Below are 10,753 nucleotides of genomic sequence, written 5' to 3' on the forward strand. Positions count from 1 at the left end.
TCCACTAGTTATTATTATTATTTAATTTGACCAGCGAGAGACAGAGAGAAAGGGAAAGCGGAGAAAGCAAACCAGGTCCAGGACTTGAACTGCAGTTGGCCATGTGGGAATCCAGTGTCTTTAACCACCACACCACCTGCTGGCCCCTCCAACTTTCTTTTGATTAGTATTTGCTCATCATATCTTTTAACTTTTAACATTTTGTGTCTTTTTAAAGGTTGTTTCTTGTAAATAGCGTAATGGTTGAATTTTAGTTTATTTTCTCCAACGTGATAATCTGTCTTTTACTACATTAGTTAGTTAATACAAGTGGTGATTAAAGATGTATTTGGACTTACATTGTTTATTTTTTTGTTTGTTTGTTTGTTTGGGTTTTTTTTATTTTTTTGAGAGGTTTTTCACTATACGGCGCGTGCGCTCGCCAGACAGACAAAGAGAGACAGAGAGACAGAAAGCGAGAAATCACCCCCCAGAGGGGATGGCCACGCCGCAATCCCTTCTCCTCCATTCTCCTCTCGGGATCTTGGGCACGCACACACACGCGTCCGGCGTGGGTTTTAAGCCCCCAGGTCTGGGACTCAAACCGCAGTCGACTACCCGAGAGTCCAGCGACATAGCCATTACGCTAACTGTTGGTTCCCATTACATTGTTTATTTTTTAGAGAGACATTTTTGCCATAAGGTATGTGCACTCACTGGAGAGACAGAGACAGAAAGTGATTTCTCACTTCCTGTCTCTGGGACTGGGAACGGCCATGCCGCAGTCCCTTCTCCTCCATTCACCCCTTGGGATCTTTGGTACACACATATATGCACCTAGTGTGAGTTTCAAGCTACTGAGTCCAGGACTCAAACCATGGTTGACTATGTGGGAGTCCAGTGATGCAACCATTACGCCAACTGCTATTCCCTCTCTTTTATTTCTTTTAAAAAAATATTTCATTTTTTTATTATTATTACTATTCTTCAATTTGAGGAAGACAGAAAGAGATAGAGAGAGAGAGGGAGAGTGAGAAAGCAAGCCACCAGGTCCAGGACTAGAACTGTGGTTGGCCATGTGGGAGTCCAGCGCCTCAACCACCATGCCACCTGCTGCCCCACCATCTTGGCCATTTCTATTTTTATTATTTTTTTCTCTCCTTTTCCTGCCAGTTTTTGCAGAGTAATATTTTTTTAAGATTTATTTATTCATTTATTATTATTTTTTACTTAAGTTTTGGTGAGAAAGACAGAGAAAAGAGATGAGAAAGCAAACCGCCAGGTCCAGGGCTCAAACCATGGTCAGCCATGTGGGAATTTCAGCACCTTAACCATCATGCCACCTGCTGGCCCCCTCCCTATATATCTGTTCTTAAGACAACATGACTATGTCTTGATTTCTATAGCTTTGTGGTAAGTTTTGATATCAGAAAATTGAAGTCCTCCAGCTTTGTTCTATCAATTTTTAGTTATCTGAAAATGTCTTTATTTTATCCTCATGCTCGAAAATAATTTTGCCACTCTACAGTTCTAGGTTGACAGCTATTTTCTTGCTTCCATTGTTACTGTTGAAAAACATGACATCCATTTTGTTGTCACTTTGTAATTGCCTTGCAAGTGATCTTTTTTCTTTGACAGTTTTTGTCTTCAGTGTTGTGGATTTGACTATAATCAATTAAAGTGTTGATTTCTTTTTAATTATCCTGCTTAGTAAACATTGTGGTTTCTGTATTATGGATTCACATATTATGGGAAGACATAAATGACTTTAATCAGTTCCGGAAAATTCTTAGTCATTATCTCTTCAAATATTGCCTCTTCATTTTCTCTATTTTTCCTCTGGAACTACAATTAAACATAGCCAAGACCTTTTTATTCCACTTTCTAAATCTCTTAGCATTTCATATTTGCCATCTCTTTGTCTTTGGGCTTTGTTGTCTTTAGATCTGTCATTTAATCCTCTAATCTTCTTTTCAACCGGCCTAATTAAATGTATCCATATAATTTTATGTTTTTCATTTTGAAAAGTTTTTGGGGGGGAAGGAGTTCTTTTTCAAAATTATCTAGTCACTATTGTATCAATTGTTTGCTCATTTAAAAATGATTCCTGGGGCTGGCAGGTGGCATGGTGGTTAAGGGTGCTAGACTCCCACTTGGCCGATCAAGGTTCAAGTCCTGGACCTGGCAGCTTGCTTTCTCACTTTCTCTCTCTCTCACTGTATTTAAACAAATGAACAAACAAACAAATAAAGTTAAATAAATAATTCTTTAAGAAAATGATTCCTGAGTTTAGTTTGGATTATTGAAAACATATGATAAATTTAAATTTTATACAGTAAGATTTGCATGCATGTTCTAGGAGAATGTCTTTACTTTTTTTGAGCCCATCAATGCAATATAAAGTATGTTTCATCCAGGGAATCTAATAGTGAGTCCCGCAGAATGTCATACAGTGTTTATATTCGTGACTCTAGAATAACTAGACTACCCATGTTCAAAGATTGGTTCTTCTACTTATTGACTGTGAAATCTTGGACAAATTATTACGATTATTTTTAGTTTTTCTATAGGGTATGTGCACTCACAAGAGAGAGACACAGAGAGAGAGAGAGGGAGGGAGTGAGAGAGAGAGAGGGAGAAAGGTTGAAATCACTCCCTAGTCCTAGGAGGAATGGCTACACCACTTTTTCCTCTTGGGATTTTAAGCACATGTACACACAAATCCAGCATCAAGCCACTGTGTCCAGGATTCATATTGCACAGCTGCCATGTGGAATCCAGCTGCCCTAACCTCCATGCCACCTGCTGGCCCCTTGGACAAATTTAACCTCTACATACTTCAGTTTCCTCAGCTATAAAGACTTGTACCTGATGGGCTGTTATAAGGATTAGGTGAACATATATGTGAACACAGCATAGATTGGTCACTGGTACCTAATAACCACTATCCAAGTGTTTGCTGTTATTACTGTGTACCACACACTGCTGGAATGCAAGAGACTGAAAATTTGTGTGGATTTAACAAGGTCATACTTCATTTTTTTGGCATGATAGCAAATTTAGTTGTCCTGTATGAATCGGTTTTCCAGAAAATTTAAATTACTCCATTTAAGTTACAAAACTTCCTTTTATTTTTATTGCTTTTGGTAGAAATCTTTATAAAAGTATATATCCCATACCTTTTTTTTCTTTCTTGGAGAGATTTTTGCTATAAGGCACATGCACTCGCCAGAAAGAGAGACAGAGAGACAGAAAGGCAAGAAATCATCCCCCAGGGGGAATGGCCACACCACAATCCCTTCTCCTCCATTCTCCTTTCAAGATCTTGGGCACGCACGCACACACACCCAGTGTGAGTTTAAGCTACCGGGTCCAGAACTCAAACCACGGTCGACTACACGGGAGTCCAGCAACATAGCCATTACACCAACTGCTGGTCCCCCCATATCTTTTTAAAATAATTATTTATTTAATCTTTTTTTTTAATTATTATTTTCAATTTCCTATAGGGCACATGTGTCCACCAGAAAGAGAGAGAAAGAGAGGGAAAGTGAGGGAAAGTGAGGGAAAGTGAGAAAGCAAGCCACCAGGTACAGGACTTGAACCATGGTTGGCCATGTGGGAATCCAGCATCTCAACCACCATGCCACCTGTTGGCCCCTATATCCCATATCTTTAAATATAGATAATGTGATCTTTTTTGACCGTAGTGGGAACACAATTCTGAACATTATTATGATATTAAATAGCAACCAGGACTGATATGAGATGTGACATTTGAGCTAATACTATATGACTATAGAACATATACTCTTCTGATTGAATCCCTGCTTCTGTTTTTCTCTTTCCTCCTTTTTTTGGATAAGGTTCTTAGAGAACTCTTTGGCTGTGGTTAATATGCCTCCTGTGGCACCTCTCCCCCTTCTAACTTACTCACTTGTGGAATGGGGATCAGTAAGACCAAATCAGTATTTACAAAAAATAATGAGACTTACAAAGTGAGATTTTTTTGAAGGTCTAGTTATAAGAAAAGTACATGAACTTCGATGTCCAAACTTAGTAGCATCTATTTTGGTGGCTCAGAAGCTTTTTCTCCTCATTTCCTTGTTACTGGCCCAGTGGGTGCTTGTGCATAGAAAAATATTGCTCAGGGTCGCAGATGGTGTGGTGGTTAAAGGCGCTGGACAGCTACATGGTCGACTGTGGTTCAAGTCCTGGATCTGGCAACTTGCTTTCTCTCTCTCCCTCTCCCGCCCTCTCTGTCCCTCTGTGGTCAAATTTAAATAAATAAAGTTTAATAAAATACTTTTTCTTTAAAAAAAAAAAGAAAAATATTGCTTGCAAGTAAAAATTGATCACAATTACTATTGAACTAAATATCACGTATATTATCTATTGTGGTTAATGCAAGTCAATGCAAATTACAAAGGACTTATATACCAAGGGCTCATATTCTTTCTCTTTTATCTTCCTTTTAAAGTTTTCCATTTGAAATCAAGCAAGTTTCTCACAATGATAATATATAATGGACCAGGGTAAGGCCTTCGACAAGCTAAGGATTACTAAAAAGAAACTTTCGCCATGAATTTTAGCATTGCACAGGGAAAAAAATAAAAGAACTTTATTACTTATTAAGCACCTACTTTGTGTTATGGGCCAAAGAATTACTTATTCATCAAGTAACCCTAACCCTAAGTGTCAAGGACAACTCAACTTATAGTTGAAAAGAACAGACTTATGGAGTTAAGTAACTTGACAGAAGTCACAGAGCTGTTAAGTGACCCACCTGGGGTTCATACACCAGTCACTCTACCCCTGACATCTGCTCCTACTAGAAAATATGAGAGGGACTGCCTGTGGCATGGTGGTTAAGGCGACTGGATCCCAAATGGCCGATTATATGACTCAAGTTCTGGACCCGCTACTTGAGCCAGGGGTGTGTGCATGCGTGTCCACAATTCTGAGAGGAGACAGAGAAGGGATTGCAGGTGATTGTGCCCCATGTGAGGTGCTTTTCTGCTTTCCCTCTCTCTTTCTGGCTCTCTCCAGTGAGTACATGTGCCATCTGGCAAGTTAAAAGGAAAGAAAAAAGAAAAAAAATAGGGAAGAGTATCTCTTAGCACTGTCTTCAAGATCTAATGCACCAAAAGTTCTCCTGGATTAATTTCAGAAACTAACCATCCCCTGAGATTCAAGGAGGGAAGCTGTGGAGAGTTGGCGCCATCTGCTGACCATCTCCCTGAACGTCAAGATGAGGGATGCGGGCAGGGTGGCCATCTATCTGAGGTTACCAGGAGCTCCCAAGGACAGGCCCATGAGAACAGTAAGCACGTCCCCACAGTCTCCTTGGTCTCCCCACAATACCCAGAGGCTGGGTAGTGACTCTCTAGGGGAGAAAGTGGTGGCAATTGGAGGAAGTTTAAAAAGAGACCTTGAGAAATAAAGAAACAGGCTCCCATCACTACAGTGAAAATGTGCCATTTTCATTTCTGCAAATAAACCTTAGCATCTCCTGATTCTAGCATTCTGGCAATAAAAATAGATTCTTAAATCTTAGTTCAGACTATGTTCTTAAAACCTTTAGGGGAGGGGCTTAGGTATATTCTAACAAACTAGTAGCTTAAAAAAAATTATTTTATTAATTGTATTAATTTGTTATTATTTTTTAAAATTTGACCAGAGAGGGAGAGAGAAAGAGGAAAAGTGAGAAAGCAAGCCACCAGGTCTGGGACTGGAACCATGGGTGGCCATGTGAGAATAAATGACTTAACCACCTACCACCTGCGGGTCCCACAAACAAGTAATTCTTGTACTTTTTAAGAGATTTTTGTTTTGTTTTTGCTATAGGGTGTGTGCCCTTGCCAGAGAAACAGAAAGATAGAAAGGGAGAAATCACACACACACACACACACACACACCCCGAGGGTGGGAGTGGTGAATGGCCACGCTGTGATCCATTTTCTTCCATTCTCCTCTTGGGATTTTGGGCAAGCATGCACATGCACCCAACATGTTATAAGCCACCATGTCCAGGATTCAAACTGTGGTTGACCACATGGAAGTCCAGCACCTTAACCACTATGCCACCTGCTAGCCCTGAAACAAGTAATTCTTATGAAAAGGAAGGATGGTAGATCATGGCCTTAATGGACCAGGGACTTTTCAGTCCTTGGTTGTGTGATATTTTGGAGTGGGGGGGGGGTAAAGATTCTGCAGACCCCTAAAATCTCACCAGCTTTTGGTGGCAGATATAGGGAAGCAATGGAAATCCAGATGGAGATTTGGGTTTGAGTATTGGGACTGCTCTACCTTGGGCAAGTCACTTAAACTCTCAGATTTTCTGTGTTATAAAACTGGGCTGGCACATGGAGTGGTGGTTAAGGGCTGGACTCCCACATGGCTGACCACGTTTGAGTGCCGGACCTGGCAGCTTGCTTTCTCGCTTTCTCTCTCTCTCTCATTCTGTTCCTCTCTGGTCAAATTAATATGAAGTAAAATGAATAAATAAATGAAGTTAAATAGGTAATTCTTTTTAAAAACCTGGAATGCTGATAGTTATAAGAATCAGATGAGAACATGGATGTGAATGCACTTTGTAAAATTTATGCCATGCTGTTAGCATTATTTTGAGTCTCATACAACCTACAGGTGAGTGTCCTTACCTTCTTTTGTTTTCTAGTCCTTATTTCTTAGCTCCTCATTTACATCCTACATGGAAATCTGCTGATAAGAAGGAACACTGTTTAGCCATGAAAAAATGTCTTTATTCAGATGATACAATAATTCTCAATAGAATAATGACATTCTTAGAGGCTATACTAGAATTTTTGGTGAAGGGCAAGGTGAGAATTTTCTTTATCGAAAGATAGCAAATGAGAGGCCATTAGGTGGCAGGGTGGTTAAGCTGCTAGACTCCCATGTGATTGACTGTGGTTCAAGTGCTTGAAACTTACACTGCTCATGCGTGCGTGCATGCCTGAAAATCCAAGAAGAGAATGGAGGAGAAGGTGATTACAGCATGGCAATCCCTCCTGGGCGGGGACTTTCTCATTTTCCGTCTGGTGAGTGCCCGTGCCCTATAGCAAAAATCTCTGAAAAAAAAAAAACAAAGAAAAAGAAAAAGATAGCAAATGAAGTCTTGAGTTAAAAAAGAAGATTGGGGACCAGCAGATGGGCTAATGGTTGTTTCACTGGACTCCCACATAGTTGACCATGGTGTGAGTCTTGGACCTGGTGGCTTCAAGCTCACACTGGGTACCTGTCCATGAGTGCCCAAGATCCTGAGAAGAGAATGGAGGAGAAGAGATTGTAGCATGGCCCCAGGGGGTAATTTATTGCTTTCTTTCTCTCTGATTCTCCAGTAAGCACACGTGCCCTGTAGCAAAAATCTCTCTTAAAAAAAACATAGAGAAACAGTTTTAAAATTAGGAGACTTGGGCTCTGTTATCTCTTTTTCTGACTCATTAAGTGACCCAGGTCAAGTCCCTGACTTTTTAGGATATGTGTGTGTATATATATGTGTGTATATATACATGTGTGTATGTATGTATTATTTTGAGATGTTTTTGCTATAAGGTGCATGCACTTGCCTGAGAGATAAAGAAATAGAGACACAAAAAGTGAGAAATCACCCCTGGGGGTAGGATGGCCATACTGCAATCCCCTCTTCTCAATTCTCCTCCCAGAATTTTGGGTATGCATGCCAAGGAGTGACAGGGAGTTTTAAGTTGCTGGGTCTGGGACCTGAACTGCAGTTGAACTTGTGGGAGTCCAGTGACATAACCATTATGCCACCTGCTGGTCCCAGTCTGTGACCTTTCATAGGCCTTTGTCCTCATCTGCAAAATCCAGTGCTAATGCTGGATAATTCACTAAGTCTAATTTGTAAAAATATTTTTCTAGGACCAGCAGTTAGCGTAATGGCTATGTCGCTGGACTCCCATGTAGTCGACCGTGGTTCGAGTCCTGGACCTGGTGGCTTAAACTCATGCCTGGCGCATGTGCGTGCGTGCCCAAGATCCCGAGAGGAGAATGGAGGAGAAGGGATTGTGGCGTGGCTATCCCCCCTGGAGGGGATTTCTCGCTTTCTATCTTTCTATCTCTCTCTGTCTGTCTGGTGAGCGCATGCGCCCTATGTTAAAAAAAAAAACCTCTCCAAAAAAAAAGTTTTTTTCTAGTAATCTACAATGTTGACAATACTGAGAGGTACAATCAAGTATAAAAGAAAAAAAGATTTACATAACACAAAGACATCAAAAGTTATGTGCCTTACCAGCAGTTGGCGTAATGGCTATGTTGCTGGACTTCCAGGTAGTTGACCGCGGTTCGAGTCCCAGACCTGGTGGCTTAAACTCACACCGGGCGCATGTGTGTGTGCCCAAGATCCCAGTAGGAGAATGGAGAAGAGACTGTAGCGTGGCCATCCCCCCAGGAAGTGATTTCTTGTTTTCTGTCTATCTCTCTCTGTCTTTCTGGCAAGCATACGCACCCTATAGCAAAAATCTCTCAAAAAAAAAAAGTTATGTGCCTTTAACAAGGTAGTTCACAAAAGAGAAGTAATTCAAGATAAGGCATCATCTCCTTCAATAAAACTATTTGAGCTGAGGAACTGTACTTGGCTCTCTTCTTTAATCTGTCAGGGAAAAAGGCTGAAAGTAGATGTGATATGAAGTGTTTTGTCCCAAAGAGCTGATGTGACCACAGGTATTTGCCATCATCTTCCTGACAGAGGGCCCATTTTATCACAGGGAAAATTTTCGAATGGTCCTGTGCTTCTGAATTTAGAGCTTGAAAGGATAGGAGCCTGACCAGAGGTTATCAAGGCAGGGCCAAGTGGGAGAGAAGTCTCAGTCTGCCTCTGGAGCCCAAACCTCAAGCTCTGCTCTATCTCCTGGCTCCCCAGACATACTCTGAAGCCGGATGCTGCCCCACCCTGTGAATTTCAGGTCAGAGAATATACACTTGTACAATGGGACACACTCCTTTTTCAAGCAGACAAGTGGTTCTTACAAAGTGATCCTTAACTTCCCATTTCCTTTTCTTTCTTTCTTTTTCCTGGAAGGCACATGCTCTCACCTGAGAGGAGAAAGCACACCTCCCTCCATAGGGAATTGTCACATACAATGCCAGTCTCTCCATCTCTCCCTCTTTTGGGGGTTTTAGGCACATATGCACAAGTGCCCAGTGTGTTTCTCAAGCTGCGAGGTCTAGGACTCGAATTGTGCAGCCAGGCATGTGTGATCCATCTGCCTTAACCACCAGGCTATGAAACAGCCCAGTGGCTGAACCATTTCTATTACAAATGTTATTTTATCTAAACTTGACACCTGTGTATCAGTGCTCAAATATCCCTACGGTACAAGTTTCTCACTTTGAACACCACTATAATGGCCATGCCATCAAAAGAGCCTGGCATAAAGTGAGTGTCCCAATCCATGCTTGTGGGGTGCTGATCCCAGTGGTCCAGGCATATCCTGACCCACAAAGCATAGTTTTAGTAGGATGCATTGACATTACCAAATTTGTGTGTCCTGTGATGAAACAGCCACCAGCCTGATGCCAAAACCACATGACCCTTGTTCACACTGCTGAGGAAAAGTTAAACTGAATTGTGTACAACTCTATTCTGTACTTTCGAAGGCGAAGCCTATATTCTGATAATCAAGGAACTCTTGGGAATTTCTTCTGGGACATTCAAGTCAGTTAATCACTGCGTAAGTTTGTAGAATTTATATCTATCAGCACTCATTTCTTTGTTGATTTGCTCCTGCTTTGTGTAGTTTTCTTTTGTTTGTTTGTTTTAGAGGTTTTGCCTTAGAGTGTGTACGCTCGCCAGAGAAAAGAGAGAGAGACACACTGAGAGTGAAAGTGAGAAATTGCCCCCCAGGATGGTCACGCCACAATCTTTTCTCCTCCATTCAGGCACATGCTCTCACCTGAGAGGAGAAAGCACACCTCCCTCCATAGGGAATTGTCACATACAATGCCAGTCTCTCCATCTCTCCCTCTTTTGGGGGTTTTAGGCACATATGCACAAGTGCCCAGTGTGTTTCTCAAGCTGCGAGGTCTAGGACTCGAATTGTGCAGCCAGGCATGTGTGATCCATCTGCCTTAACCACCAGGCTATGAAACAGCCCAGTGGCTGAACCATTTCTATTACAAATGTTATTTTATCTAAACTTGACACCTGTGTATCAGTGCTCAAATATCCCTACGGTACAAGTTTCTCACTTTGAACACCACTATAATGGCCATGCCATCAAAAGAGCCTGGCATAAAGTGAGTGTCCCAATCCATGCTTGTGGGGTGCTGATCCCAGTGGTCCAGGCATATCCTGACCCACAAAGCATAGTTTTAGTAGGATGCATTGACATTACCAAATTTGTGTGTCCTGTGATGAAACAGCCACCAGCCTGATGCCAAAACCACATGACCCTTGTTCACACTGCTGAGGAAAAGTTAAACTGAATTGTGTACAACTCTATTCTGTACTTTCGAAGGCGAAGCCTATATTCTGATAATCAAGGAACTCTTGGGAATTTCTTCTGGGACATTCAAGTCAGTTAATCACTGCGTAAGTTTGTAGAATTTATATCTATCAGCACTCATTTCTTTGTTGATTTGCTCCTGCTTTGTGTAGTTTTCTTTTGTTTGTTTGTTTTAGAGGTTTTGCCTTAGAGTGTGTACGCTCGCCAGAGAAAAGAGAGAGAGACACACTGAGAGTGAAAGTGAGAAATTGCCCCCCAGGATGGTCACGCCACAATCTTTTCTCCTC

This window comes from Tupaia chinensis, unplaced genomic scaffold (assembly GCF_000334495.1).
Source record: "Tupaia chinensis unplaced genomic scaffold, TupChi_1.0 Scaffold000063_1, whole genome shotgun sequence".
Taxonomy (NCBI): domain Eukaryota; kingdom Metazoa; phylum Chordata; class Mammalia; order Scandentia; family Tupaiidae; genus Tupaia; species Tupaia belangeri.